Below are 7,520 nucleotides of genomic sequence, written 5' to 3' on the forward strand. Positions count from 1 at the left end.
AACCCGGAGAGATTTTGTGAGAGTGTGAAAAGTTTGCAGGTGAAAACGTGCTCGAAAGTGATAATGCAGTTGATAGTTTGAAGAAGGAAACCAGAAACTCGATTGCTAAGTGAAGGAATCTTGCGAAAAACCTGATTGTGTTGTGGAGAAAAGAATCTCGTCAGGTGACCTCTGTTTTGCCTCGATACATCACTTGAGGACAAGCAATGAGATAAGTGTGGGGTTGTGATCGGTCACCATTTCTAGTAAGTTTCCGCACCTTTTTCCGACCGAAATTCGTAATCTTGGTAATACTAAGTGGCATTGGCATATGTTTTTAAAGTAAGTTTCTTGTTTTTCGGTCGTATGGCTTTGTTGCATTTTAATGTGTTTTGAGTATTATAAAAGTGTCGTTTTATGCGCTGGTTGTTAGTTTGTTTTTGGCCAGGTTGATGCACGGGAGAGATAGAGACTTATGGCGCGCACGAATGGAAAAAGAAGCCGAAAAAGCCAAAGCTGAGGGCCACACGGGCACCCGTGTGCATGCACACGGTCCGTGTCAAAAAGTGGCTAGAAAAGCAAGTTTGATGCAAAGACAGAGGTTTCACACGGGCACCCGTGTGCAGGCACACGGTCCGTGTGAAAAGATGCAGGGAACGTGTGTTTTTGGCCCAGGAGCAGAGAAACAACACGGGCGCCCGTGTGCAGCAACACGGCCCGTGTTGTTGAAGCGTGCTGATTTTATTTTCATTATTTTTCTCACCTGAAGGGGACCAGTAAGGGTATTTTTGGTACTTCAGTTTCAACCTGAATGGAAGCGAGTTATAAGAACAACCTTAGGGCAAAGAGAAGGGGACTTTTGGACGGACGAAAGAATTGCAGAAGAAAGAGGAGAGCTCTCAAGGGTTTTGGAGAGCAGAGATCTTCAAGAGCAATTGCGATTGAAGATCAAAGCAATCCTAGTTTCTTGTAATGTCTAATCTTCCTATTGTATTTTCTTTGAATATTATGAGCGGCTAAACCCCCCAATGCTAGGGGGTGTCCCTGAATTGCTATTGTCATTGAACCTAATTTCCTTTATGTTAGAGAATATTCATGTGTGTGAAATTATTTGATTGTGCAAAGTGCTTATTGCTTTATCTATCTGAAAAATAGATTTTTGATTTACGGTTAAGGTTTAGGTCGGACAAACCACCTTATCGCTGTTTGCAAAATTATATTACGATTGCTATTGCTTAGGAATGAGGATGCTTCGTAGTAACCATAATAATCTTGATAAATTATATTGCGCTTGATTACTTCTTGAATTGCTAAGGAATTAGGATACAAGAAAGTATCAAAAGGTTTTCCTCTGAGGAATTAGGGAAGATAACTCTTGAGATTCGGTAATAGTTCATGTACATTGATATTTTATAACTAAGGATTAAGGGTCATTGCAAGGCAATTCATACACTCACCCTAGCATATTCTCTCATATTGTTTTAAAGTCACATTTACGTCTCTTATTGATTTGTTGTCATTTATCATTATTTCTAGTCAAACAACAAAACCCCCATGATCTTTTGTTCAATTGAATCATTAAAATAACTTATATTTCCTACGCAGTCCACGAGATCGATATTTGGGATAAATCCTATTATTACTACATCGGTAAAAATAGTACACTTGCTATTTTCCGATCACCCACCTTATGACAAAGTTGGAAGATCCTAAAGATGTTGAAGCCGCGGAAAAATATCGTGCTCTGGAGGAACGATTGAGAGCCGTAGAAGGAGTAGACGCCTATGGTCTAGATGCTTATGACACGTGCTTAGTGTCAGACATGGTAATTTCTCCAAAGTTCAGGGTACCGAACTTCGAGAAATACAAAGGGGTTAGTTGTCCAAAACCTCATTTGGCAATGTATTTTCAAAAGATGATCGCGTACTCTCGCAACGACAAGCTACTTATCTATAGTTTTCAAGATAGTCTCAGTGGGGCATAATTGGAATGGTATATACAACTGGAGGCTGGAGCAAAGCCATTAGGGCGTCATTGCCAATATAACACTGATATGACGCCCTTCTTCAAAAAGATACTAAATCGTTCAAGGAGTATGCACAGAGGTGGAGAGAGCTAGTAGCCCGAGTACAACCATCACTTTTGAAAAGGGAACTGGTTGACATGTTCATGGATACTCTCCAGCTTTTTCTTTTCAATTTCCCCCCTCATTTTGAGAGTGAGAGATGAGTAGATCAGCATAGCCGCCAATGCCTTTTTTTCACTGTGTTCATCCCTATTCCCAATTTGATCTATCTTATATATCCAATTCTAGGGTTTTTGGGGTGACGTCCAATTACCAACTGCCCTTGATGTTACATTTTTTGTCTTGTATTATTAAACAAAAATTAAAATGAAAACTAAACTAAAACAAAGTGTATAATTTTTTCATTTTCTAATTGAATGCAAAAATTAAATAGAACTAATTTATTTATTATTATTATTATTATTATTATTATTATTATTATTATTATTATTATTATTATTATTATTATTATTATTTATTTTAAACAAAATTGAATTAGGTAATATCAAATAAAGTTTCTTTTATTTACTACATTTTTACTTGCAAATTTATCTGTTGTTTTATTTATTGTGTTTTTAGTTACGATTTTTCTTACTTCATAAAGAAGTTTCGGACTAAAAACGTATCCTCCAGAAGTAAGTTTCCAAACAACTTTCTTTCTAAAACAAAAGAAATTACAAGAAAAATCAACAGATACAAAGGACTTTAAATTAAAAAACAACATAAAGGTAAGCTTGAATATTTTTATAGAATCCCTAAAATATACATGAAGTGAGAATATTGAGTATCCTCTGTTTTAATTTGTTAAAAAAATAAAAAAATTATTCCACATTATAGCGTGAAAAATACTTTATAGAATTATGAAAATGTAGCTGTTGATATCAGAAATGCATTTCTGATTTGCACCCTTCACAACACAATATAAGTTTAAAAGTGAATTCATCCTATTTTAAAGAGAAATAAAAAATGTATTTTTAGTACGCATCCTTTTTCAATTGTATGCTTTGATTTTTCAATTCTAAATAATAAAAGTACGTAGACAATCACTTTTATGTACACTTTTATTATTTAGAATTGAAAAATTAAAAAATAGATTATGTATGTACCCTTTCCGTACTATTTTAATTTGATATGTGGTTTACACAATTACGATTTATGTGAAAAGTTAGTCAGTCATTCAATTGCATGTTGGTTTTTGCCGAAAGAGAAAGAGTGTGTATCTAACATGATATTGTATTGCGAGATCGGTCGATGATATTATCATGTTGTAACGTCCACCTGAACGTTGAAGTGTAATGTTTGAATTATGTTAAAAATTCTTTAATGTATTGCTTATGTTATGTTATCAATGTTTGAATTATGGTATTTTGAGTTTGTGAATTTGGTGTATTTCTAGTCAGTTTTTTCTGTTTTCTGTGTATCAACATATCGAAAATGCAACTTCGGGAGCGTCACGGAAATGCATTTCTGAAAAAGTTAATTTCTTATTAATATTTAGTGCGTCCCAAAAATGTATTTTTGATTTCCAAGAGTTTAGAATTTCACGTAATGCGTAAGAAAATCACAACGTGGATTAAGAAATTAAAAAAAAAAATCCTCCGTTTTAATAATGCAGAACCATAGCCATCCTCCAAGCCCATTTCTTTTGAAAACAAAGCCCAAATATTTTTGGGGTCTCAATTCAAGTATAGCTAGTAACTGAACCATATTACTTTTTCTACCTCATACCCCATTAATTATACACGTATACTTTATTCAACCAAATTTTGCCCACAAAATATATATTTTTATTTTATTTTATATTATTTTTTTGGATTTAGAATTAGGGTTTTGTTAGATTTTGACTTTTGGGCCCTTAGAGGGTTTTTAGGCGCACACCCCTCATATCCGCATCCTCTGATTTTTAATAATTGTTTTAGTTTAAAATATTTAATTTTATTTTAAAAAATACCGAAAACACATCCCTTTCATTAGGTTATTTTTTCTAATTAGTCTTTTTAAATTAGTTTAGTTTATTAGGTTAGTTAATTTTAGAGTTAAATTTTCCTTCTATGAATGGTCCTTTTAAAATTTTTATATATTTAGTTTTAGTCCAAGTGTTTCTAAAATTTTGAAAACTTTTTAATTATCTTTTAATTATTAAATTTTTGTATGTATGTTTAGGATATTGTAGAATACTTATTTAACAAATTTTAAATTTTTTTAAAATAAAAGAATTAAATATGAATTTTTAAAACTTTAAAAGATAATGATAAAAAGTAATGAAAATCTCGACTTAGAAATTAAATTTTAATTTTTTTTCAAGATAATTTTTAAAACGTTCTAAACATGTCTGTAAAATAATCATTCAAAAATACACATTGGTTTAACAGTAGGGACTAATACTACGTGCATAATAATTTTGTAGGGACCAAAACATGTCATTTGCTTTCATAGGGACCAAAATTTTTTTTCTATTTTATTGGGACCAAAAACATATTTAACCCTTAATTTTAGCATTAACAAAAATAAAAAACAACAACAATATAAAAAATCCAAAAAATGCTTTAATTCATTTAATTCAAAAAGAAAACTTTCTTGTACATAATTTTAGGGTTCCCCAATTAAGTTAAAATTCACACCACTTGTAAATAAACATGTCGCTTTTACATTACTTGCTTGTGTGATTGCACTTTTCTAATTAATTTTTTTATGATGTCAAAACTAGGATCTTTAGCGTTTATGTACATTGGACGGTATCATTTGAGTCATGATGTGCATCTTAGCATTAGAAAGCATAAAAAACATCTTAGATTGCATTTTGAAAAGACTTTGGGCATTAAGAAAATACTTCATGCACTAAAAATCAGTTTTCAAGTGAAAAACAAGTCCTTGTGTCAACACATACATTCTATGAGTCGACACATGTAAGTGAATTGTAAAGTCTGTGGCCACTATAATGCATGCGTCGACACATGCAGCCTTCAGGTCTATACATAAATGAAATTTTTCTTATATGAGTCGATACATACGAGGAATGATTCGACACATGTGGATCAATATTAAATCCTGTAGGCTCTGCTTGTATGAGTTGACAAATACTATAACTTTTATTTTTGTGAGTCGACACATAGAAGGAATTTTGCCTCTAAAAGTCGACACATACGACATATGTGTCAACACATGCAACTCATTTTTAAAGCTTGTAGCTTATGTTTCTCATGAGTCGACACATGACTTGATATGTGTCGACACGTGCACTGATATGAGTCGACACATGACTCGTATGTGTCGACAAATGTTGTGAAATTTTGTATTCTTTTTTTAAACCTCTTGTTATCTTTTGCCTCTAACTTGCACACATAAATACCTCATACACGCATCATTCAAAGGTTAATGAAACCATAAACACATACAAAGATTGATCTTCATCTTCAACCTCACATCTATGCATACAAACAAGCAAGCTACACATAATCATTTTTTGTTTAGGTGCCATCTAGATTAAGTTGATAACGTCCAATTTAGGTTGTTGAATTGTAAATTGGGTTGAGAATATTTGGGGGTTTCATTGGAAAAACTCTGAGGGTTTATCCTCCAAGATCAAGGTGTTGATTTAAGGGTTTTGGCAAGATTTTTGCAATTCAGATTTGATCGAGTGAAAGCTCTGCGGGAGATTATTACAAAGGAGTAGCATGAGACAGTGAATCGATTTGAAATCTTGGGTGACAACAATTTGCAATTTGGAATCGACTAAGTGAAAGTTTTGAAGAACAATGGTTTCTTGCAAATGAGTAACGCGAGACGATGAATTATATTGGTATTATTAAGCAACTTGATCAAATTCAGATCAAGGGAAGAGAAAGTGTTAGGTTAACATCGAACATAAGGTTTGTAGGGTTTGATTGCTACATTTATTTTGTAAACATATTTTGCAAAGTAAGAATGATTATCTCAATTGCTTTAAAATTGAGGGCATACATAGCCATAGCGAGGACGATTTGTGAACTACCTAAACAAATCCTTGTGTCCTATCTCTCTCTCTCTCTCTCTCTCTCTCTCTCTCTCTCTCTCTCTCTATCTCATTTACTTTCAATAGGAAATTATCAAATTCTAAAATTATGCAATCGATATGATTAGATTGATTTGTTGTTGTTTCAAACCTGTTTTGTTGTGTTGATTACAATCTTTGTGATTGTAATTGGATTTCATATCAACAAAACCTTCAGAAAATTCTGATCAAAATTGACTGTACAATAAGTATTCGATAAATTGCTTCACTTAGTTTTGTTTAAATCATTTCATTAGAAATTGATTAATCGCGTGTTTTAATTCCAACAGATTATGGTGATCGTTGAAATATATTGATTCGATAACTTGTCATTGTCATTGCACATTTTAAAGGGTTTTAACGCATATCCGAGTTTTCTTATAACGGTTCGGATTTGTAGATTTGATCTGGGCGTGTTTTGTTGTCCATAGTTAAAACGTTTTAAAATATTACTTTCACCAAAACTTTTAATTGGGAATCTATTCACCCTTCTCTAAATAAGTCGCTTTCGTCTAACAACCTATACATAGTTCCTGACTTATTCAAAATCAAAAGTTTCTTTTTTCCCAATCAAATTTAATTAACATTTTCGTAAATAATTGGACGGGGTGGATGTGCATCCACACTTTCATCGAGTAATTGAATGATTGACGCACGCCATATCGTTGGTTATTCAAACTCAAAAAAAAATTTAATCAATCTTCCCCCATCAAATCATTTTTCCCCCGTGCAATTTAAACCTTTTTTTATAATAATAGTTAGATCCATTTAACGTGAATATAAACAACGCCTAAGTTTCCTTGTGTGAGCATACATGCAGACGTTTAACCGCTAAAATGGGATATAACACTACTCACTAAAATCAACCAACACACAAACAATTTTTAGATGATCTACGACGCTCTAAGTTCCCCATTCCATCTAGGGATACATAGGCACATGGGTTTTGAAACCCCGACGAGCGCAATAATATAAAATAAAAAATTTTCTTCTTTAGAATTTTTGTAAATATCCAATGAATAATATAAATAAATAAATAAAACGAACAAACAATTGCAAACAAACACTTCAACCCTAGACTAGTAGGAGGTTCCCGTTGAAAACAACAGATATGAGGGGTGCCTAATATCTTCCCCTCGCATAACCGACTCCCGAATGCGATGACCATGTTTTGTTCTTTTTATGGGTTTTATCGTTATTTTTCCATTCCTTAGGAATAAATAAAATTCGATGGCGACTCTGTGTCTATTTCGAGCATTTAGACGCTCGGGTATTTTTTGGGTAGCGACACCTGGCGACTATGTTGGGGATATGAGCGGTTAACTCACGAGTTATCAAGAATAGTTTATGACGACCCTCTACTAGAGAGATTACATAAAGGACTCACTAGGGAGTAAGCTCGTTGGGGATAAACTTTCAAAGGACTTTGAGGAAACTATTTACTAG

The sequence above is a fragment of the Vicia villosa genome, linkage group LG7, assembly GCF_029867415.1.
Source record: "Vicia villosa cultivar HV-30 ecotype Madison, WI linkage group LG7, Vvil1.0, whole genome shotgun sequence".
NCBI lineage: Eukaryota > Viridiplantae > Streptophyta > Magnoliopsida > Fabales > Fabaceae > Vicia > Vicia villosa.